This window comes from Rattus norvegicus, chromosome 5 (genome assembly GCF_021556685.1).
Source record: "Rattus norvegicus strain SHRSP/BbbUtx chromosome 5, alternate assembly SHRSP_T2T, whole genome shotgun sequence".
Taxonomy (NCBI): Eukaryota; Metazoa; Chordata; class Mammalia; order Rodentia; family Muridae; genus Rattus; species Rattus norvegicus.
In genome coordinates, this window is record NC_141538.1 from 52489747 (window position 1) to 52515387 (window position 25641).

The 25641-nt window shown below is 47.1% G+C and overlaps 1 protein-coding gene across 9 annotated transcripts in view; it reads right to left on the bottom strand.

The window, feature by feature from the left end:
- The window catches only part of Ankrd6 (ankyrin repeat domain 6), a 137132-nt gene that overhangs the window by 62531 nt on the left and 48960 nt on the right, over positions 1 to 25641 (bottom strand).

Genomic DNA, 25641 nt, shown 5'->3' on the forward strand with positions numbered 1-25641 from the left:
ATTGGGGGTGGGGCAGAGGCAAACATAGGCGTTAAGAGGAGCTAGCAGGGGTAGGGCGGTCTGAAGGCCTGCAGAATTAGGGACAAGGAGAAAGTGACAACTGCCACCAGAGCTTTTAATTCAAGAGCAATGGCCAAAGGTGACACTGGGTAGACTGGCAAATGACTTTGTCACACCATGTGACAGAAACTGCCCTGCCTGGTGGTGGGAGTTGGTCGGCAGGAGGAGAGGGAGGTGCTGACTCCCTTTGGAACATGGGTATCACAGTGGTGTGCACACCGTTGCTCTCTTTCTTCTTTTCAGTTGTTTTGCCTTTGATGTCAGGAGAGGCAAGTGGATCTCTGAGTGTCAGAGACCAGCCCCTGGTTTCCAATAGGGCTCCGCCTTTTACACAGTTCCTTTTCTGTCACAGAGTGCAGTGGGACACTTTGACCAATGCCCCATACTTGCATCTGTAGTTCAAGTATACAGAATACCCCATTGCCTAAAACCTCTTGTTCTTCAAGGTCGGCACACCTTTGTCTTTCCCATAATGCCACAGAGCTGGAAGCCGACAGCTCTGTCACCTTTTCAGACTGGTTACTTTATACTAGCAATAGCCATTTAAGGTCCATTTCCTGTATAGTTTTGTGGTTTGATAGCCAATTCCTTTTCAGTGGTGAATAATATTCCATTGTATGGATGTACCATAGTTTGCTACTCTATCCATTGAAGGGCATTTTGGTTTCTTCCAAAGTTTGACTGCTCTGCATGAAGCTTCTGTCAACATGATGCAGGATGTTTGTCTCACTCAGGGAACACGAGGAAGTACAAAACCCCTCATACCACACTGCAGGGTTGAGTTTTGTGAGAAGCTAGTTTTGCTCTTCCTGGTGCAGCAGCTGCTTTTACACTGATCTAACTCCAGGCTCAACAATGTCCCTTTAGCTCCCACCTTCTACAGTTCCTCCATTCCATCAGGCTCTACCACCCGCCATCAATGCTCCTCCCTAACGTCTGTGACCTCCCCCTTCCCCAAGACTCTCTTTTCTTTCACTGAGGGGGTCTTCTCTCCCAGGGGCCTTAAATGGTGCAGGTCCTGGAGGTTCTTGGCTCTCTCTTCTCTACTTATTTTCCTCTCCTCCTCCTCCTCCTCACTGCCCACACCCTCTTCTGCTGCCTAGAAACAGATCTCTCCACATCTACTTCTTCAGCCTCAGTCACTTCTTCTAAAGCTCTATATTTAAACACCCAGCCACCCAACAGACAACTTACTTGGATACTCCCTCTCAACATCCTTCCTTCAAAACCTCTTCCTTTTCTTGTATCCCCACCTTGATAAGGGGCTGCAGGTTTCTTTAGTCAACCTGGTTCCCTCACCCGAAACTGTTCTCTCCTTTCCTCCCTTCCCCGTGACCCTGCAGCAAATCACCAAGTGCTCTGATTTGAAAGAGTACACAACAGAAACGAAGACCAGAGCTTTGCAGTCAGACACCTGGGCTTCCGTTCCAGCACCACTATTTACTTCGGGCAGCTTTCTTTCTTTTTTTTTTTCTTTTTTTCTTTTTTCTTTTTCTTTTTTTTTTTTTTTGGTTCTTTTTTTTTCAGAGCTGGGGACCGAACCCAGGGCCTTGCACTTCCTAGGCAAGCGCTCTACCACTGAGCTAAATCCCCAACCCCTTCCGGCAGCTTTCTAAATGACTGTTTCCCCGTGTATGCTGGCAATCACAACTCACTGGCCGGAGATGTGGACACACTGAAGGACGTCTGGCAGCTGTGCTCAGAGAGATAAGCACGGTCCTTGTTCTGTCTTCTCTGACAGCACTGCCTGGATCCGGTTCTCACTGATAGCTGCTCTTTAACTGGACATGGAGAATGTTTTCTGTAGCCCCTATCTGTGATGACCTAAATGTAGAAAGTGCACCGAGTAAAGAAGTAAATCGGATTTCGGCGTGTACATGGAAATCTGCCTCCGTCCTTGGGTCTGTACCAGGGAGACAGAGCCGGACCAACACTCATATTCAAGGTTCAGACAGTGGGTGTATTTCTGCTTCAAACGTATCTTCCATTAAAGGAAACTGTATTCAAGTCAACACATCCCAGACACAGAGTTACCGGGGCACATTCAACTTGACTTTCAGGAAGGCTAAGGAGTTAATGGTGGTGACATTCTCTGTCCGCTCACCGGGTCTCAGATCAGTGAGCCTCTGACAGACATGTTTCCTTATCAGATCTGTCACTGTTAGGGGTGATGAGAAACGGAGCCTTCTGCTTCCATCTGCTTCAAGATGGCAAAGATAAAAGAACAGACCGTGGGCTGACACACAGAAGGAGCTATTCACCCCGCCTCTCTCTGCAGGTGGTAGCCAGGCCTTTGGTGCCAATCTCCCACCACCCCGAGTGTGTGTGTGTGTGTGTGTGTGTGTGTGTGTGTGTGTGTGTGTGTGCAGAATCAATGTCAGCTGTCTTTCTCTGTAGCTCTCCGCCTTATTTTTGAGACAGAGTCTCTCACTAAAGCTTACCAATTTGGCTAGGTCAGCTGGCTAACAAACCCTGAGCATCCACCACCTGCCTCTGTGCTACCCCAGCGGAGGTGACAGAGGCATACTGTCACACTCAGTGTTTATGTGGCTACTGGGGTCCAATTTAGGACCCTACCCTGCACAGCAGGCACTTTACCTAGCACTGAGCCATCTCCCTAGCTCCTGGTGCCAGTTGTTTTGTCTTTATCCCTGGACTTCTCTATCTGTGTTTCTTGGCAAACCTGTGTCAGTAATCACATAAAGACTAGAGGCTCTGCTAATTACAGGACTGAACTCGTACACTAAGCCATTTGCTATGCTGGTCTCTTTGTCTCTAGTCCTGCCATTCCTTCCTCTATATTAGAATTTCTTCTTACTGTGCATGTGGGCATATTTCTCCTTAGCTGGACCTGTAACCCTCAGATATGCATCCCTCCAAAGGCCAGGGATACACAAACTGATTATGATCTGCCCCCAGACTCTAATTCCAGCCGCTTCTGACAACCCTTCCCACATCCTGCTCCCCAGCTTGGCTACAGGGGTATTTAGAGTATCTGAAAGCACCCTTGTGCTACTTTTGCTTCTAACTTTCTGTACATCACCCCCAAATCCCCTTTTCTCCTTCATATCTGATTCAAAGGTGGCCTCCTCTCAGAAGATTCGTCTGTCTCTCCTTTGTTCTCCAGGTTCCCACAGCACGATTCATACTAGGCAGCAATTCCATCTCTGCCATTTACTTTGGATCAATTAATCAATCTCTCTCTCTCTCTCTCTCTCTCTCTCTCTCTCTCTCTCTCTCTCTGTCCCCTTCCTTGATATATGATCTCACACAGCCCACACTATCCCTGATTTTGCTGTACAGATAGGGCTAGTCTTGAACTTCTGATTCCCCTGTCTCTACTGCCCACACATGGGATTTCCAGGTATCACCCCCACACTTGGCTAGGAATGTATAGTTTAAAGCTCGCTGTAGCGTATGGAACTGGACTGTGACTGAGTCATTACTGCCACCCTTTCTCTCTTACTACCTTTTGCTTGGAAAGCCCTCAGACTGCCCAGATCAGATGTTCTGGGGTATAAAATGCAGAATTCAAAGAGGCTGACTTGTGAAGGGTTCAATTCCTGGCACCCACACAACAGCTCATAACTGTAACTCTGAACCAGGGTGTCCAATGCCCTTCTGACCTCTGAGGACACAGAGTGCACATGGTATACAGACATACAAGCAGATAAAACCCATATATAGAAAAATAGATAAGAATTTAAATGATTAAAGAAAATTAATGACTAATGATACAACAGTGGTAAAACACTCGTCTAGTGTTCTGGGACACTGAGTTTGATCCCTAGCACAAGTGATAATAGTAATAATAATTATTATATTTATTATTTATAGTGATTATAGTATGCAATTATATACATAATATCATTTTATTTTTATTGTTTTTTATACTATTGGGGTTTAGACTATTTCCCTGCAAGCGCAGGAGCCTGTGAGGCTGAAATTCCCTAGCCTTGCTCCCGTTCACAATCTCTCTCTCCTCAGCCTGAGCCTTTCCACACTCTGCCCGTGTTTCATTTGTCTGTATAATGTCTCGTACAGCCTAGCGCCTAGTGCTGGAACAAGAAGACACGTTCAGGAACAAATGAGCACTGTGCTCACCAGGTGAATTACCGCCTCTCAAAGAGCAAGTGCTTTCTCAGCTCTCCCCTCATACTCCGCATGCCCAAATAACTAATATTGTAACGACCCCTCAGGAATGCCCATGTGTGTATTGTTTCGTTTTGATTTTTTTTTATCCATTCATCTGTTGATGGACAGCTAGACTAGTCTGCTTCCTTGCCATCACAAAAAAAATGTGGGTACTCATGTGGGTGCCTCTGTGATAAATACACATTGTCTACTGGTTGTATAGCCAGCGATGATATATCATGGAACTTGAAGGGAAAATTGATGACCTGTGACGTATGAGATTAAGCGAGGTCATATGACCTCAGAAAGGTAAGAACCCGATGGTTTCCCTCATATACAATGGTAGCCTATAATGTGTGTGTGTGTGTGTGTGTGTGTGTGTGTGTGTGTGTGTGTGTGTGTGTGTGCATGCATACAGGCAGTAAGTGTGGATGAAGTCTGAACATCAAACAAGGAGAGGGAGAAAGAGCGGCATTAGGTGATGAGCAAGGACGGGATGGGCAAAGCAGATGTGTAGACAGATGTGGCTTTTACAGTTATTACTGGAAGTCACGCCGCTGAGGGGACTTGGGGCCAGGAGGGAAGAACAGTGCGGGGGGCAGGGGTGGGACGTAATCTCTCATCACACAGAGCTTAAGAGGGGATTAAATACAGGGGACTTCAAAAAGGGATCCAGGCCTAGAGAGTCAGAGGCAACCATTTCTGGGAAGCACAGCAGCATAGAAAAGCAGAAAGGCAGCTGGGGGGCTGGAGAGATGGCTCAGCGGTTAAGAGCACCCGACTGCTCTTCCAGAGGTCATGAATTCAATTCCCAGCAACCACATGGTGGCTCACAACCATCTGTAAAGAGATCTGATGCCCTCTTCTGGTGTATCTGAAGACAGCTACAGTGTACTTATATATAATAAATAAATAAATCTTTAAAAAAAAAAAAAAAGAAATGTGAAAAAAAAAAAAAAAAAAGAAAGGCAGCTGGGAAGAGGAGCTGAGTGGTAACCCTGAGGCTCCTGGGCTCCTTGCCTTGGGGTCCTCCCAGGCCGTGAAGAGGCCTCTGTTCCTGAGAAATGCAGTAGAAGAAATACTACTGAAAATCAAGTTAAAGTGTGCTTTATGCTAACACTGCCCACCTCCTGCAAAGGCAGATGCCAAGACCTAAACTGTGTAGACTCTCTCCATAGCACATTAGCAGAGGACGGCTAGATCCAGCTTCTCATTTCTCTGCCACGGCTGGCTGAGGCAGGATGAAAACAGCAGGGGAAAAGAGGGTCGATTTAAATAGTGTACCCACAAACTGATCTTCAACTCTGGGCAGGTTAGCCATCTGGCTTCCTTGGGTTTAACATTCTTGTATAACAAACAGGGTTAGCTATATAGTTCCCAGCAGCGGCTACTGACTTTATAGGGCAGCCTGCATAACCCACACAGGAGGTGACAGCACACAGCTCAGAGAAGGTACCCCATGAATATGAGGGGCGCATATCTGAACACGAAGTTAGCAGCAAGCTAAAGTCTCCAATTAACTTCCAAGTCCTTCCCAACTTTGCTCTGCCTGGCTTCCTTATCAACTCTAGCGAACAAGTAAAAGGGGCTGCCCCGGGGGGTGTTTTGGAATCAGTACTTCTCAAGCGCACAGAACAGTGGTGCTTGACTTCAGCATAGAGCTTTGCTGTGACCAGACAAATGTGTGCACAGAACTTGCTTCAGAAGATGCTCTCTGACCCGGGCTCTGACCGTCAAGAAGGTGAGGCAGAATTAGGTAGAAGGTTTCCCAGAGTTCCCTGCCTGAAGTCAGCTCAGGCTCATCATAGTCAGCATCTTCCCAGCCCACGTTATTCATGGGTATCTTCTGGCTAAGGCTGTCTTCTAAGTTCCAGACGTAGATGAACCACAGGCAGTCACAAAACACACGACAACTGTCAAATTATCACCACAGTTACTATGAATTATTGAAAATTAAAATTCCGCCACATCAGGCTGAAGGGACCACTAAACAGTTAAGAGCACTGGCTGCTCTTCCAGAGGTCCTGAGTTCAATTCCCGGCACCGACATGGCGACTCACGACGGTCTATAATTGTCCATAGTTCCATGGGATCTGATTTGATCTTCTGGTGTGCGGACATGTATGTAGGCAAAACACCCATTACATAAAATACACACATAAATAAAATTTTAAAAACACTTAAGCCTGTTAAAAAAAAAAAACCCTGCCACATCTTTGCAAGGAAAGATTCTTAATTTGAACCACTGTAACCGGTGTTAATGGAAATGACACTGACCTTAAATTGCTTATTATATGCCCGGAGTTGATCCCAGAGATACCCATCCCCAAGAGTTTTAAACAGACCTAAAATAGTCATTTCTGTCAGTATAGTCTAATTATTACCATAGTCAAATTACTTCTACAATGAAAATACATTTAATTAGTTCAGCTTCCAGAGTCTTCAAGAGACAACCCGAAGACATCACAAATTTCAGGTCAACCCGGGAGGTGCTAAACCTTCAGGTCCTCACACAGTGTGGCAGGTTAACCCTGAATCTTCATTCTTTTGATTTCCTTTTTTTTTTTTTTTTTCCATAGGGAGAGGCTTTCTTTTCTCTCAGTAGGGAAATGTAGGTTTACTTTGATAGCTGACTAAGTTTCCTCTCTCGGGGTTAGCTCCTGGATGCTCTCGAGCGTTGAATGACCCGTCCCTGGGGAAGGTCCATAGGCCCCTCTTTCTTCCGCTGGCCTCTCACCACCCTGTGACTGGAAGTGCTGCCCATGACCAGACCTAGGCTTCAAGTTTCCAACAGCTGGAAAGAGGAGGACACTAAGAGTGATGTCTTTAGCTGGTGACCCTAGCAGATTAGGTTGAAGTATTTTTCTTAGTATATCCCAGAGATGGGAGAGGATGTCAGAAACAGCAATAGAAATATCACTACTTACCTCTCCTGCTTCCCGGCCCACCCGCAAGCCTCTGGGCAACGCTCAGACACAACTCTGTCACTGGATTTTAGAATAAAAGTTTTTCTTCACAGTGCCTTTTCCTCACCTTTTTCCTCGTAACACCTGAACCTTCGTACTCAGAACAGGACACTTCGGAAACGCCGCCTCAGAAACCACTTGGTTCATTTCATTTTTTTTTTAAGGTTTACTATCTTTTCAAATGTGGGTATGCCTTTCTGCACAGGTTCCATGAGTGTGCAGGTACCTTCAGAAGCCACGAAAGGATGTCTGGTGGCTGGAGCCATGGTTTCAGGCAAGTAATTATGAGCGGCCTGACGTGGGTGCTGGAACTGGGATACTTGGACAGCTGACCGAGTTTCTTCTCTGGGGCTTACCACAAAGCTTTGGTAGAGCAGCAAATGCTGCTAGCTTCTGAGCCATCTCTCTAGCGGTACGTCTTAGTTTTATAATCTGAGGACACTCAAACGTTTTCAAGGAGATGTCTAGTTAATGCAAAGAACTGTCATAGAAATGCCACTTGTAGGTAAGTCAACTGGGGTCATGCGGTGGCACGAAGCTGGTCCATAAGTGTCCTCAGCGGCATCACAACAACCAGAGAGAAAACAAGTCAACCAACAAACAAGGGCACAACCCTCATCTACAGAAGACACAAGATGAGCAGCTCATGTTACAACAGCAAACTGACTAGAAGAACCAGACACAGAGAATCACATACGGTAGCCACATCCCTGCTAACTCTCTAGGACAGGCAGATCCAGAGACAGAAGAGCAATGGCTTCCAGGAGAGAGGGCGAGGGGACAGCAACAGCTGCCAGTGGGTGAGGGCTTTCTCTTGGGGGAGACAAAGATGTAGAACTAGAGGTGATGACTCACAGCCGTAACTATACGGAAAACCAACCAACCGCATCCTTTAGAAGGACGAGTTGCATCTGTGAACTACAGCTCAGTTTTAACAAAGAAGTTCAGTACTGCAGCAGTGAGCCGAGCAAACAGGAGTTTAAGCACTGCATTCTGAATGCTGTAGACAAGGAGTTTAAGTCATCGATTCCTCAGTTTCCTTCTCTGCAAAATTGGGGCCGATAACAAAAGAATTACTAGTATGGATGCTGTGAGATTAAATAGGAAAGTAAAGTGTTTGTCATGAAGACGATGCACAGAAACTGTCCAACAACATCGACAAGACAGAAAGACTAGGGCCTGGCTCTCAGCCAGCAAACCTTTGACACTCCTGGGATGTACTCCATGGTTCTACCAGACCGATAAAACATGTGCTTTTCTATAGAACATTATGTAAGAAGCTAAGCTGGGCAGGTTTGCTATTCCAAGAAGTTAATTATTGCAGTCTTAGAAAAGATATCCACAAAGAAATGCCAGCCATTACTAAGCAGATAGCTGGAGTATTCCCACAGCCATCCATGTTGCCACCTCAGATACATGGGAACAAGACATTGTGTTTTGGCATCCCACACCACTCCTGCTGCTCAAATGCAGGCAACACCAGGCTGCAGGCCAGAGATGAGGCACGTCTACTACCAGACCTTGACTCTGCTCAGCTTGGCTGGCAGGAGAAAGGTGTGGGGATAGGGGTCCCTACCTCCACGGCTCAACTCTTGCCAGATCAAACACTGCCTCCTATTACTACCTTGATTTTTTTTTTCTGAAACGCATTATGTGTAAACCCCCAAGTGACAGCTCTAGAAGACTGCTTTAAAGTGGTGTCTCTTCAGGCTGGAGAGAGGGCTCAGCAGTTAAAAGGCACTGGCTGCTCTTCCAGAGGTCCTGAGTTCAATTCCCAGCAACCACATGGTGGCTACAACCATCTATAATGGGATCTGATGTCCTGGCATGCAGGTGTATATGCAAATAGAAAACTCATATACATAAAATACATAAATAAATCTTTTTAGAAAAGGAAGAAAGGAAGGAAGGAAGGAAGGGAGGAAGGAAGGGAGGAGGGAGGAAAGAAGGAAGAAAGGAAGGGAGGAAGGAAAGACAATAAGTCAGTCAGTCAGGTGGTGGTGATGCACAGCTTTAATCTCAGCACTTGTGAGGCAGAGACTAGAGGTTCTTTTTCTGTGAGTTCGAGGCCAGCCCATCTGCGGAGCAAGTGCAGATCACTCAGGGATACACAAAGAAACCATGTCAGCGACAACAGACATGGCATCTCAGCCACTGCCATCAATCTTGTAATTGCTAAGGACAAGGGGAAAGCTGCCGGCAGGCCTGCTCCTCTTCAGCCTCTGGGGCTGCCAGGCACACAAAAAGGAGCAAAGTGAAAGTTGACATCAACTGCTGCAATCCGCAGGCTGAAGGAGGGCTAGGTCTCCTTGAGGAAGGGCCCTGTGATATGTACATCCCCATCAGTTCATATAACAACGATTTCACTGTTCTTTCTAGAAAAGGACCCACCAACACCTACGGATACCAGAATGGCAGATCTTTCAAAGATTATTTGATGGTCTAGGCTGACTCTGCGACCATAGGGCCTAAAATATGGTTCTCCAGTAACAGACGGGCTTTATGAAGTCCAGGTGACAGATAAGGCAGAGGCCAAAGCTGTCTTACCATGGGTCCAGTAGTCAAGAGAAGCACCTTGTGGTTACGCTCTAGTCCTCAAGGGTGTGGTCCAGACAGACAGACTCTGAAGCTGACAGACCCTTACCATGGTTCAGTAGATGAAGAGTGAGGACATTGCAGAGATGAGGAAGGGCTTTCCTTACATAAATCAAAATCCTCTGTACCGTCTTGAGAGTGACAGTTTGCACCCATCAATTGGGCCAACTTATCCCCTGCTTCCTGCATGAGGCAGCGGTAGTCAACATCGGACATCTGGCCTTCATCCGGTGAGACCATTTTTGCTGGGCGGTGGAATGACTTTTCCTAATTACTTTTTCTGGCATTTCTGTCATTTAGTGACTTGAGTTCCGGCCAATATCAAGCAGGCTTAATGTAAAACACCAAACACCCCAAGAACAAACAGACATCTGGCGATTCGAAATCGAGCCATTAAGCATTCCCACTTTGGGGAAATAAATATCTCTCCTTGCAAAGATACATTCTTTTTAATGTCCAGAAATGGAAGTGTGTGAGGTAGGAAAAGCTGCCTCTCTCCAAAACTGAAGTTCAGTTGTCACTAGGAATACTTGGGAGAGCGGGACAGTGGTGGCACACGCCTTTGATCCCAGCACTCAGGAGGCAGAGGCAGGGGATCTCACTACAGTTCAGGGTCAGCCTGGTCTACAGAGCGAGTTCCAGGGCATCCGGGGATACTCAGAAAAACCCTATCTTAGAAACTCCCCTAACCCCAACACATAAAAGGAATTCTTGTGAGATAATTTTTGCTGGGCTGTGGAATAACTTTTTCTAATTGGCTTTTTTCCCCCTGGAGATCTTAAGTAATTTCAGACCTCAGAGCTTATCCAAACAGTAACGGTTAAAAATTTTGAGGTTGAAGAATGGTATCCACTCTACTACTCTTCCCTTCATCATATTTTGCACAGAGTAGACACACAAACCGTGGGTGAAGCATCCAGAATAGTAGTACAGAACAAGGAAGATTTTTGATAATGGCAGAAGGATTGGGGGTCCTATACAAGTTCCTCCTCAACACTGATGTGACCAAGTCTGTCTTTCCAGTCATATTTCCTAGTGCAGAAGCATGGTGACAAGTGAGGAAGGAATAAGAGGGTTAGGATGCTGTGCACTTCCCAGTGAGCTAATGGCTCCTTGTGATGGTCATCGGCAGGAGATACAGACGGGAAACCCTGCTGGCAAACACACACCTTAGAGAATCAGCACCTGCAAGCTGTCCTTTGACCTCCGCAAGGAGGAGGAGGAAGAGGGAGTGGGAAAGGAGGGAATGGAGGAAGAGAAGGAGGAGGAAGCAGCAGGAGCAGCACCTGGATACTGCACATCTCCTACTGGAAGCACATAGGGAGCTGGCTCACCACTGACCACTGCTACCCCAGGGGAGGACTGGAAACGCCTCACTCTAGCACGCTGGGCAGAGTCCATTTCTACTATGTATACAAGTCCAATGAGTCAAACGCTTAGTTCCCGGAGGACGTCTACTTCTATCTTGTTTTATCATCATCATTTCTAAGCCGCTACATTCTGAAATATTTGTAAAACACGGCACTAGGAAAATTAAAACATTAAAAAAGTACAAGTTTCAAATTTTTGTTCATAGATTCAAAATGTATAAAATACGTAGAGCAGAGTCCAATATAGTTAAATAGAAACAGAAAAAAATACTGTAAGCAGCGCTTTCACTGAAGGCCTTTGCATGTTTCCCTCTGTGTCCCTGAGAACATCCTGGGAAAGCACAAAACAGCAAGGGCTGCCAGGCCTGAGGTCACCGATGGTGAAGGAGCTAACCTTCACTGAGTTTTCCTAGTAGGCACGGCTTATGAGGAGGTCTCCCTTGAATCCTCCCCACCGCCCAAGTGGCTAACCATGTGACACGCACATCTCCAGCTAAAAATAGACGTCAGGCTACTACCTCAGGAGTGCACAGCCGACGGGAGGTGGGGTCCACCTCAATCCAGGCTGCAAAATATCAGGACAACTGCTGGGGCCACTGTGGGTCTCTTGCCTTCCTAGTCAAGGAGTCAGCTTCCTCTGTTAGCTCACAGGTAGGCAAACTCTGTTGTCAGGGTTCTCACTGCAGTAGAAAAAAAAAAAATGGCCTGGCTCAGGGCAGAGTTCAGACAAATGATCTTTTATTGCCCGGCTGTGTGCCAGGTGCTATCCTCAGAGGTCTGAGGGGCTCTGGCCCAGCCAGAGTGGTTACAGAATCGCAGTTCTCTGAGGGGAAGTCAGAGCAAGGCAGGCTGCTCTGTGGCAGGGGGCTAGAAGCCAAGGTAAGGGACACCAAGCAGAAGTGGCTGTGGTAGGCTCGAGCACCCAGCTGGTTGCTCCAGGTAGAGGTCCAGCGACAAAAGCTTTGGTAGAACAGTCTACCCTGGAGTGTTACAGCTCCATGTGACTGGCGCTCTCACGAGGTCTTTGGTGAAGTAGCTCATGCATTTTATTCCTGTGGATAGGGCCTTATAAACATTTTGGGGTGGGTTGGGACCTAACAGCCGATGCTTCCTATGGGCTTGGTCTGAGATGTTAGGGATGCCACATCTGCAGGGAGAACTCAGGTGTTGTCCCTATGTAACTGATTGTCACGGCCCTCTCAATGGGGTGTCAGGGTCATGTGCTCTAGGACAGAAACCTGGTCAGGAGTAGATTTTAATGCCTACCGCTATCAGCTATGAGACTTGCTGGGGTTCCTGAATCTGCTCGACCTTACCGGGTTTGTCTGGTGGCATGGTCCACTGCCCCACAATCTATGCACCACAGTCCAGTCATCAGTAAAACCGAAACACAAGGTCTACTTCTGCACTGATCTTGTGTGTGTGGGAGCTGTCCAGGGGAAATGGATACAGTCCACAGTGTCAGAATCTTCAGAGCAGGTAGTTTTCCCAGAGCGACTGGCTATTCTTTAAAGATTTTTAAAACTTATTTTATGTGTATTTGTGAGTGCCTGTACAAGTTTATGTGCTCTCTCTCTCTCTCTCTCTCTCTCTCTCTCTCTCTCTCTCTCTCTCTCTCTCTCTGTGTGTGTGTGTGTGTGTGTGTGTGTGTGTGTGTGTGTGTGTGTGTGTCTGTGGAGAGGTCGCAGGACATCAGATTCTTTGGAAGTGCAATCTCTAGAAGTTGTGAGCTGCCCAACACCGGTGCTGAGAACCAAATCTGGGTCCTCTGCAGGAACAGCCAGTGTTCTTAACCCTAACCCACTTGTCTAGTCCCAAACTTGGGCATTTTATCTGGTTTTATAGTATAGACGTCTGTGACTTATTACTTCCAAATGCCAAAGGTTTACAATGCATTCCCCACTTCCTAACTCAAGATGCCCTTAGGCCTCGGGAAGATATTTAGCTATCAGTACTTACACTGCAATAAGGTTAATCATTCGGCAGCTTTAAATATACATTCTGTTTTAATGAACTTTATTAAGGCAGTGAGTGATTTGGGAGCTGTATTCTTGTTTAATCGTTTAAGACTTTGAATCTCTTAGTCTCTTTTCCCAAAAGAAACTGCATGCCCCACTTAGCAGGCTGGAGTCCAGACAGTCTCGCTAGGTTTGCCAGGATCGACAAGGCCTGCCCTCCTGCATGCCAAGAGTGTAGCACCAGCTTACCAGGTGGAGCAGGTGGGTGGGAATGAGGGCCCTTCTCAGCTCCCTACCGTCCTTAACCTGAGCAGGTCCTGTCCCTGCTCCACATGGCCCTGGTCAATCCACTTTACTACATGTGTACATGCAGTCTCCTCCCCTCAGCACCGGCCCTGGGGAGCATGGATTCAGCAGGAACCTTGTCCTGGTTCACACCGCGTCGGGAAGGCCCCCGGTGAACACCGAAGCAGCACACTTAATAAACATTTGTCAAGAGAATGAGTTAAACATGAGACAGTGAGAGAAGAACGCAAAAACGGGATGTAAACGACCACTGTATTCCTCAAACTCACTTTACACAAGCACTGGCTAGGCAAAAGCGAGAAAATGTCATTCATTCTCTTCACTCTTAGAAGACAAAACGCATTTATTGATTTTTTAAAAAAGATTTATTTTATGTCTACAGGAATACTGTAGCTGTCTTCAGACACACCAGAAGAGGGCATCAGATCCCATTACAGATGGTTGTGAGCCACCACGTGGTTGCCAGGAATCCAACTCTGGACCTCTTAACTGCTGACCCATCTCTCCAGCACCATTCATTTTTGACTGCTGTGAATGTGCAGGTACTGAGGCGGCCTGAGCCCAGCCCTTACTGTGTTAAGCAAATGTCTTGGTTGCTTCTCTGTGCTGCAAGTAAACAGTGACCAAAAGCAACTTTGGGAGAAAAGAGCTTTGCTGTCCTATAAGAGAAGGCAAGGAAGGAAATAAGACACAGACCACGGAAGGACACTGCTTACTGGCTTGCTTCTAGGCTCATGTTGAGTTCAGTTTTCCTTCCTTTACTTTATGTGTACAGATTTGTCTGCACACAGGCCTGGTGCCTGAGGAGGGCAGAATGGGTGTCAGATGGATCTCCACGAAAACCGGAATCACAGACAGTTGACAGCCGTCATATCAGTGCTGGGAACTGGACCTGCGTCTTCCGGAAGAGCAGACAGTGCTCTTAACCATGGAGCTATCTCTCCATGCAAACCCTTTCTTTTCCTTTTCTGTTTTTTGAGATGAGGTCTCACTATGTAGCCTTGCCTGGCCTGGAACTCACAGGGTTCTGCCTGCATCATTATCAGGCCTGCCTATACCACTGGTTAAGCCAGCTTTCTTGTGCCTACCCAGGACCACCTGTCCGGGGGTAGCACACAGTCAGCTGGGCCCTCCTACACCGGTTAAGAAAATGCCCTACGGACATGCCCACTCTGGTGTGTGCAGTAGACGACCGAGATCTGTGCTCCTCACACCCGTCTCTCCTCTGGATGGCAGGGAGGCTGTTAGGGTGACAACCAGAGCCAACTCAGTGGCCAGAGAGACAAATGCTTCAAGTCAGCCATGAAATTGCCTAATCGTCTTTGCAAATTAAACTCGTTCCCAGTCATCACATTGAGCCGCAGCAGTATTAATGCGTGACTTGGAACGAGAGAAAAAGACCTACCCATCATCTGGGGAATTTAATTCTTCTGGGTGTCAGCTTTACAGTGTAACACAACGCAATGGCCATTCAGACATTATACGTCACAGTATTCGGGGTGAACAGCTTGGGGACATACAAGCTCAAGACAGACCCTCTTTTTTTCAGAGACTGTGGTTGTAGCTGAGAGGTAGAGAGGTTTGCCTTGCTTGTGTGAGGCCCTGGGTTCAATCCTTAGAATGCTGCATAGAGCCAGAACAATGACGATTTGTAATACCAGCCCTGAGTCATCAGCAAAATAGAAATTAGTATTGGCCAAAGAGGCAATGTAATACCTTCAGGAGTTGGTCTGATGGCTCAGGGGACATAGCCTCAAAATAGACCCACCTTCTACAGATGTATGTGTGTCACAGAAGTACAGACAAATACATAAAGTTAGAATCTGAAATATCTAAGACAAACGACAGACCTACGCTTGGGTTGGGCTTCAGAAAATGAAATCTTTTTTAAAATGTGTGTGTGCACACTCACACATGTGTGCACCCGCGCAGGTTCCCACGCATGTGGATCCATGTGTATGTATGCACACGCATGTAGAGGCCAGAGGTCAACCCCGTGTCACTACTCAGGCACTGTTCTCATAGTTTCCTTTCGTCTCTTACTGGTCGGCAGCTTAGTATCCAGTGAACTCCAGAGTTCCTCGTATCTTACTGGAATGACAAGTGTGTGCGACCTCACCCAGATATTTTAGGTGGGTTCTGGGATCAAACTCAGGACCTACTGGTCCCATGGCAAACATTTTACCAACTGACCTATCTTCCGATCCCAGAAAGTCCAATCTTATCGTTGGCAACTTGTCCCCAGGTCCCTGTGAGAAGCTAGTTCCCCTACTGTGAATGAAAACTCCTGAAAAGAAGCTATGTCTGCTATGTCTTCCTATAACTTTCTTTCTGATGTGTATGTCCACCAATGTATTTTAAACTTGCCTTGGTTTATGACTTTGTTTCGAGACAGGTTTTTCTGTGTAGCCTTGGCTGTCCTAGAACTCACTCTGTAGACCAGGCTGGCCTCAAACTCACAGAGATCTGCCTGCCTCTCCCTCCCAAGTGCTGGGATTAAAGGTGTGTACCACCACCACCCAGCTGTTCCATAAAACTTTGAAAACCTCATGAAACTGCTTTCATGTCGGAACATGGAATTTTTAATGATCTAAAACTACATTCTCAGGCCATGATCACTCAAAATGGCTCCAGAACAAAGCATCCAGTATTTTCTTTAAGATTAAAAACTGTGGTTTTTGCATTGACACTACCCATCCCCAATTAACCTGTAGGAAACACACAGAGCAATGGCATAGCAGTTTTGAGGATAGTGTAGCAACCATAGACAGAAGCATATCTCTCTCTCTCTCTCTCTCTCTCTCTCTCTCTCTCTCTCTCTCTCTCTCTCTCTCTCTCTCTCTGCAGTTGCAGACAACAGGTTCCTAGTAATTAACAGGGTTTCTTTCAACCTGGAGAGAGCAGTATTCTGTTCTTCAAAGGGACATCTTATTAGCCAGCAGGCCTGCTAACTTATTCCCATGGGCTGGTGAAAGGAAAAAAAAAATGAAGATAGGCCAGAAGATGCCAGAGGGCACCAAGAAAGCCTTCTCGAGCTGGAGAGATGGCTCAGCAGTTAAGAGCACCTGTCTGCTCTTATGAGTTCAATTCCCAGCAACCACATGGTGGCTCACAACCATCTGTAAAGAGATCTGATGCCCTCTTCTGGTGTGTTTGAACAAACAGCTACAGTGTACTCATATATAGTAAATAAATAAATACTTAAAAAAAAAAAAAAAGAGCACTGACTGTTCTTCCAGAGGTCCCGAGTTCAATTCCCAGCAACCACATGGTGGCTCACAACCATCTGTAATGGGATCTGATGCCCTCTTCTGGTGTGTCTGAAGACAACTACAGTGTACTCATATACATAAAATAAAATCTTTAAAAAAAGTCTTCTCGCAAGCTGCAGACTCCAGGTTCCCAAGACACCCAAAACATCTTGCCTTAGTTTCTTTCACTGTTACAACGCTAAAATACTCTGACAAAAGCAACTTAAAAGAGAAATGTTTATCCTGTTTCCTAGTCTTAGCGCTAACATCCTGGAGCTGGAATTACATCACCGAGGGGCAAGTCAATGTAGCGAAAGCCTAAGTCAGTCTGACATTCACGCCAATCAGCAGGCAGGAAGCAGAGGGCGTGAACACAACCCACTACTCAGCTGCTCCTCTTACGTGATTCCAGGAAGCCAGGCAGGGAGTGGACCCACCACACTCAGGATAACTTCCCACAGGCAGGCCCAAGTCTCCCTCTCAGAGTGACAGCTAACACCGAGCTTCAAGCGGTTTCTCGGGGGTCAATACCAGAAGGCACCATACGCTGTGGGCACTCCAATGCTGCCCATCTCATTAGGTCCCTGCAGGTGTCAGATCGATGCCTGACCCTCGATGGGCACTATACAGGCTGGCTGGCGGTTTTATTAATTCTTGTGAGGTCTGGCCTTTTTAAGGCTGGTGACATGGCCTTGGCCAAGGTCCCAAGCAGCACTGGGCCTCAGTCTGTTAAGTGTGAATCTGAATGATGTTTCCTTCGCCGTGTTTTTCTCTATGTGAGGGAAGAACGGAGCGCCCTGCAAGCATTCACCTCGCTCACTCACTGAATGATACCTGAGCAACCCGGAAATGCCAGACACAGCAGCAAAACTAAGAACCTCCCATCCTCATCAGTCCAAGTCTGCTGTGGAGCCTGACTCTGATCGAGGAACTGCACGTGTGAGATGTGCTATGAGAGGGGGGTACAGGGTCTTTTGGTGATGCAAACACGAGGGAACCAACCTCGTGGTTGGGGAGGTCAGGGAGATGCCCTGTACAAAAGGGGAGATTTCATTGGATACCTGATTAACCAGAACAAGCTAGACAAAGGCCTGGAGTGCAAAGGTAGTGTGGCACACTGGAAAAGCCAGTGTCACCTAGGATGACAGATGACAAGACTTAACTGTTCTTCCGAGCAGAACACACTCATTTGTCCCTACGTTTCTCTCTATTGATCCTGCTCTCTCCTTTTTGCAGCCTAACAGTGGCCTAACTGTGAAGGCAGAGGCTGAGGAAAGGATCAGACATGATACATCGGGCTAGGGTCCCAGGCAGGAGCAACCCTTCTGCCCCAGGAGATGGGTGGATGCATCTCTCAGGCCAAGGAGCCGTCCTGCCTCCCACAGAGGCACAGCTCTCCCCCAGGATGTGCTGCAGCCAAGATTTTTCTTGAATCGCTCGCTTACATTCATAAGGCACACGGAGGAAAACAAGGCCTCCCACAGATACCTAATATTGCATTCTGTGCATGCATGGTGAGAACAAATCCAATAGCCTTTTTAGGAAAGTTTTATTTCATTTTTAATTCTGTGCAGGTGTTCGCGCCTGTGTGGGGTGTGTGCGTGCAGATGTACCAGGAGGCCAGTGGTGCTAATACTCTGGGGCTGGGGTTACAGGCAGCTATGAGCTGCCCGATGTGGCTGCCAGGAGCTGAACTTGGGTCTTCTGTAAGATCTGTATGTATTGTCAATCGCTGGGCTATTTCTTCAGCCCCTCAACAGCCTGATTCCTGACATTCAAATGTAGAAATGTGGTAAACAGATTTTCTAGAAGCAACTCTTTGATTTTTTTCCTACGATGAGGATGTTGCCAGAACCTTCTACCCCCACAAGCTAAGACTTCCTCTTGTCTGGTTTCAAAGCAAGCAAGCCCTCTCGGCCAGGCATACCTTCCTCTATGCCTCTGACCTGGCTTCCGCCTGCTGGCCCTGACGGACTCTATTTTGGAGAGCTGCCAGGGGGTGACTGAAGCTGTCTGGGCACTGCACAAAGCAGAGCTCCCTGATGCTGCGCTTCTGAAAGTAAACCAGGCTACTGAACTCCCTGCTGCACAGAGAGAACGTTTTGCTTATGTAACCTCACCACAGAATCAGGCCAAACCTAAAGGGATTCCAAACCAGTGTTTACTTTCCCTGTCCTTAGTGATAGGAAGGTACTCAAGGGGACTGGAGAGATGGCTCGGTGGTTAAGGGCCCGAGCTCAGTTCTCAGTACCCTCATCAGATGACCTGCAACTGTCTGTATCTTCAGCTTCTTGGGGATCAGCCACCTCTAGCTCCCATGGATACATGAACTACACACAGACACACAATTAAAGATAATTCAAAAATCTAAAAACCAAAGATACTTGGGATGGTTGATTTTGTGTGTCAACTTGACTAAGTTAAGGGTACATCATTATGCAGCACTATTGGTAGTTCCAGAGGGACTAGCCTTTGAGTTTTGGCTCCCAGTAAAGAAGAAGACCCTTCTCCATGTGGATGGGCATTGCTTAATTCCTCCATCCCCCATCTCAAGCCCCAAGAGAACAGGAAGAGAGGGGAAGGTTGAACTGTGTCCCACTGTACTGGGCCTTATCTTCGCTGCTTTATGAATCTTACTTTTTCAGGCTCTCAGACTTAGCATCTCCACATGAGCTCCCAGGCTCTCCTTGGTCTGTTCTCCAGTCTACTGTGACAAACAGTTCCACTTCCCAATCCCTAATAAACACTCGAGGCTTCTGCATCTCCTGGAGCTATATGGACAAGTAGCTCCTCATGTCTTCGCCTCTCTGGAGACCCTGACTAAACGGTTGGAGAGCTCTAACTCCATACCCCGCTCAGAAAATGGTCCATGGAGCATCTGTTACCCTGCAGGAGTAGAACCATCAAGACGTAGGGGGGCTCCCGCCCCATCCTCTCCTCAGCAGTAGCCACAGGCTGCAGCTTGAGGAAACATATTTCAGAGCCTGCAATCAGAACTGTTGAGAGCTGACAGCTACTGTTCTTCCCTCCCGGACACAACATTCTTCAGATAGAAAGGTCATAGCACAGCTCAATAGCGAGAGGCTCAAGCTCCTGTTTCTGGTTCATGGATGCTCGATCACCTTGGCTCTCCATGTCTAAAGCACGCCTTGTGGGGGAAGACGGATAGCACAGACAGTTCAAACCACTTAGGATAATTAAAAACTGAGCCCACAGCAACCAGAGCACACACGAAACTACCCCTGAGCAAGCCAGCTGCTCGTGAAGTAAGAAGATGCCAGGGAAGAACTGAAAGTAGGCAGAACAGCAGCGTGGAAATATGGGTCTAGAGACGGCTGGATATATTGGACCTTGTACTGTGTGCAAAGCTGAAACCTGCAGGATGTCGTACAGGTACAAGATAGAATGAGGCCTGTCATTGGACAAGAAGGAAGGATGGACAGGAGAAAAGTTTTCAAGAGGGAGAAGACTGGAGGAGGCAGAAGCAGCAGCAGAGAGAAGCAGCAGAGAGAACATGGAGGTTGATGTTAAGACTCCTCTCTGCACATTTACAGGTTGTTATGAACGTTCTTAAGGGATGGATGTGTATGGGGCTTTGTATGTTTAGGTGGGCAATTATATCTTATCATTTGGATCAGAGGTTATTGTGTTGTGTGTTCTTTCATGTGGCGATTTAAGTTTAAGAGAGTATGTGGCGGCCAGAGACACTCAGCCGCCATGGAATTGGGATGTGTGTTTCTGGCATGGTGGCAACCTGCCTTGGGAACTAGATGGGTAGAGAGATTGCTGCCAGGCTCAGAGAGAAGCCATCAGCAGTGTGAAATGGGATGGAGCAGAGCGGGTGAGAGGCTTTGCTGACTGAGATGAAGATGTCTACCAGATATCTTGGGGCACTACGGTGCCAGACCTAGTGGGGGTAAAAGACAGCATTTTTTTTCCATGTTTCTTTTTTTCGGAGCTGGGGACCGAACTCAGGGCCTTGCGCTTGCTAGGCAAGCACTCTACCACTGAGCTAAATCCCCAACCCCGACAGCATTTTTTATAATTTTGCAGCAACAGAAACCCTTCCATATTCAAGTTGCTTTTGTTAGGGTATCTTACTACAAGAATAGGAGAAAGCATGAAGACAACTGGCCCAGGGCAGGGCGGTCCCTGCGCCCTTACTTCCCTGACCTGCTTCAGGCTGCTATCTGAAGGGGAAAGAGGTATACGCAGGGCACTGGCACTCTAGTCTTGGCCTTCCTGTTCAGAAGCTTCCATTATTGAGCTGATGCTGGAGTGCAGAAAGGTGGACTAAGTGGGCAGAGCTCGAGGCTCTAGCACTAAGAAACAGTATTCCCACAACTTTCTCAGACCAGGCAGACTGCTGACCCAGGAAGCCAGAATTCTTCTACGGATTTCACAGCACATGAATACAACGGTCAGTAAGAAAGACAAATAACACGGACTGACACGTGAGTCCCAACTTTCATGAACCGTCAGGAAAAACCATCACACTTTTGGGATGACAGACCCCACTTGGTTTCCAGAAGAAGGGACTTTAGGATTGGCCTTGTGAGAAAGAACAGAAGAGTTAGGGGATAGACACAGGGCTTTTGGTTTGTGGAGTCTTATTGGTGACTCCATGGATCCCTTGCTGCTACCTAACAGGCGGGAAGACTCTGTCGGGGCAGATCTAGGTCTTGCCCCTCCGATCCTGAAGGACCAACCCCCAGACCCCTAGAAATAGCCACAGACGGTGTGTGGAGGTGAGGCACAACACACAGGTAGCTGCAGTTTCCACAGTATCCCCAGGACCCGAGGGAACAGAGGAAGCTCAATTTGTGAGCCAAGCTTGCCTTGACCTGCTGATGCCTCAGATGCAGAGTCGCTGAGGAGAAGGAAGATAAAGAAAACCAGACAGCATAGTCCACAGGCGACACACACGTGCACGCGCATGTGCACACGCACCACGAGGTTCAAGAAAGTGGTTTCACTCTTCCCAGGAGGCCTTGTTTACAGGGAAGACACTGCTAGTTTTAACTGCTTTCCCGTATTTTGAGCAACTTGAGCCAAATAACCTAGAGCAAATACTGTGCTGTCACGAGACTGTGCGATTTACATCCTTAGAGGAGATCAAACAAACGCATACAGCCATGGGCCTACAGCTCCGGAGAGCCAAGGATTTATTGAGTGTCCTCGGCAACAATGCCTGGCATTCATCTGATTGGCTAAGCGTGGTAAAACCTTGCCTCAACCCTGGGGATTACCTATTATTCAAAACAGGATTTACTGAATTGTCAGGACCGGGCACGATGTAATTTAGCCTGTGGAACTGCTGTAACTGCAGCCATGTTCTTGGGCACAGAGCATTAAAGAGGGGTTGGCAACCTCTTAGCCATCCTGCAAGCCCAGCAACATTCAGCACTGCTGCCTTCAGGGCATGGAGACACTCACCCAGCAAAGCAGGAAGAACCTTGTGGCTGCATGAGATCCACCAGGGCCCGGAAAAGTTGCACCCAGACTCTGTGACCCAGCCCTGCAACTTCAGGGAGAGTTGACCCCAGAGAGGAAGGGGCTTACAAAACAACCAACTTTTGAAAAATGCTAGCCAGACTTGTAAGAAGGGACTTAGTGGCTCCTATAAATGCTTAAATCAAACCAGGAGGATTGCTCCTCAATCCAGGCCTTAGCCACTTTCAAGCCGTGGCTCTCACAGCTGCCCTGAAGGAAGCTGTGTGCCCTGAGAAAGCAGGTAGTGGCCTGTTATTAGCCACATGGGAACAAAGGACATTTTGCTCATGATACCACTATAGGAATTTCAAATTGAAAGTAAGCAGTGCTTTGTAGCCCCTGGTGGTCGGCACTGCAGTGCTAGGGTTATGCCAAGGTGTCAGAGAGAAATCCGTTGGGCTGATGACTGTTGTTCAAAAACAATGTTCACAGCCAACCTCGGAGAGGGTTGGGAAACTGCTGACATAGCCCATGCAAGTCCCGTTAAACAGTAGGGGCGTTAACCCCTCCCCAGTCTCATTAAACAGTAGAAGTCGTCACCCTGTGGATCCCTGTGAACCAACAGGGCAAACCTATGACCTCAGCCACCAAGTGCACTACTGGGCCCCTTCAGGCAGTGGCAGGTTTGACCTCAGTTCTACCACTCGACTTATACTAACCCCTAACACAGTTTTTAAAAATTAGTGTGAGTAAGGCCAATAAGTAGGGGAAGAGGCATCTCTCCCTTATTTTTCTAACTGTTGTTTGAGATACCTGTAGGATCTTCCTACAATAGCCTGCCCATGTGTGTTATACAGAATGTTCGTGTTGGGAGCTATTTTATGTTGGACACAAGGTCTTACATGCAGCAGAGGTAAGGTATAAACGTTAATGCCGTCTTTTCCAGAGGACACAGGAACCCTCATCACCCACAGAGCCTGTTAGGTTAGCCCTATTCAGTCACACTGACGTGTGCCCAGACCATTGGCTGGAGGTACTGCACAAGCCAATGCTTTTGTCTCAGTGTCTCTATCCTGTTGTCCTGCTGTCCTGCTGTCCTGCTGTCCTGCTGCTATGCAGACTGCCTCAATACAAGCTTATGATAGTTACGCTTTGCACCAACCCCTCCTCCTTACAAGAAGGACCCATCTTTCCCGGGAGCAAGCGAAGCAAACAGTGAAGCAGTAAGCCCACTTTGTTCCTTTCCAGCCTGCCGCTTTGTCAGCCCCAGAGGATCACATCCCAATACTCTCTGGCGGATGGATGTTCTCCATGTCTCCTTTGGGCGAGAGCTTCTGTTGACACCCGTTCTCATTTTGTTTATGCTCACAAGGAAGGCTACAGACCACACAGCCCACTGTCTGGATGCATTTGCCATTACAGGCTGCCCTCACCACTTCAAGGTGGACAGTGCTCCTGCTTACACCCTGACGATTCTTTGAACAAGACCTCGTTTACTCCGATTTCTTAAAGAATCACACAAAAGATGACCTCACTGCCACGGAACAGCAGGGGTCATCACAGGACAGGGTAGACTCTATGCTGCTGGGGAAAGACATCATGACGGGAAAAATGGTTTGGCTTTGCTGATGTGGGGATGAGGGTAGACTTGTGTTTTCCCCAAAGGCTCACAATGGCCACTTCGGGTAACTCTGAGACACATAAAAGACCCATGGATCTAGAGATGAGCCTGGCTCCAGGTCTGAAGTGGCTGAGAGGGGCCCACAGAGGATCCAGAGAGGCTGAAGCTTATGGAGTAATCTCAGAGGAGGAGGAGGAGGAGGACCCTTTCAGAAATTACAAGAAAGACACTGCCGCCAACATGACTTCTGATAAAAAGGCTGATACAAATGGCCGAGGAGGGCACATGGAACCTGAGCTTGGGAAATAACCCAGAGACTATGTTTTTCATAATTATACCAATGCAGGTAAGACAGGTCGGGGAGAAGCCAACTGAGTCAGTGCTATTTCCTCCAGTCCGTTGGTCACATCCCCCTATACCTGTTTAGAACTAATGAACCCTGTTTTGGAGGTTAGCTCTAACCACCTCGAGTCCTAAGGGCTCAGTTATGGGTTACAGCCTGCAATGTAGATAGGACTTAACGTCACATGACTGCCAGCACACAGTGTGACAGCAGCTCCTTGTAATGAAAGCAGATATAACTGGGGATTAATGAGACCCACCCACCTCCTGCGTGTGTTTGGATCCACAATAATGTGGAAAATGTAGTAGTGTGGATGTGGCCCAATTACATACACACACACACACACACACACACACACACACACACACACACACACCCCCCCCAGAAAAGCATTGACCAATGGTTTCTCCTATTAATTCAGGAAAACATTCTAGACTAGCTTCAATGCTTCAATCAGTTAAACATTCCTTTCCTTCGTGTTGGGGACATTGGCTGTTATCCCTTATCACCCTCCCAATATTAAAAGCTATCGAATATGGAAAAGTATCCTAAGAGAGACATTTACAACATTCAATACCCATGTCAAAAAGTAAATGGCTTGAACCAGTGAGAGAGCAGAGGTGCTCGCCACCAAGCCTGAGGTGTCTGTGTCTAGAACGCGCATGGTAGGAGGAATGAACTGACTCATGCAGGCTGTGTTCTGACCTCTACAAATGTGCCTGCATATATAAGCACACACATGAACAAATCAATATCAAAACAATTTTTAAAAGGTCTCCAGGGCTGGAGAGATGGCTCAGTGGTTAAGAGCTCTGACTGCTTTTCCAGAGGTCCTGAGTTCAATTCCCAACAACTGCATGGTGGCTCCCAACCATCTGTAATGGAATTCAATGCCCTCTTCTGGTGTGTCTGAAGACAGCTACAGTGTACATTAAATAAATAAATAAATCGTTAAAAAAAAAAAAAAACTCCAAAGGGGGCTAGAGAGATGGCTTTTCCAGAGGATCCAGATTCAATTCCCAGCACCCACATGGCAGCTCACAACTGTCTGTAACTCCAAGATCTGACACCCTCACACAGACATGCATGCAGGCAAAACACCGATACACATAAAATAAAATAATAAAATAAAGATCTCCAGAGAACAATCTACAGCTGGATCTCAAGAAATTAGAAAAATTTGGTTTCTCACAAACCAAAAGTTAGTAAAAGAAAAGAGATAGGAGAAGAAACACATGAGATGAGTATTTATTAAAAAGATAAAATGTCCTATCTTTAGACTGAGAAAATAGTCACGACTCAAAATCAGAGACGAACACAAAAGATTCAAGATTTCTATTAACAGCTACAAGCCAAAAAAAAAAAATGTAATGGGAAGAAATGGACAAATCACACACACACACACACACACACACACACACACACAGAGAGAGAGAGAGAGAGAGAGAGAGAGAGAGAGAGAGAGAGAGAGAGAGAGAGAGACGACAGACGACAGACACAGACACTGGGTAATAAAACACCTTCAGTCACTACTGAATCTGTCACACTTTCAAGGATGGCCTACTGCCAACCCTTCTTAATCTAGTCCAAAAAAAAAAAAAGAA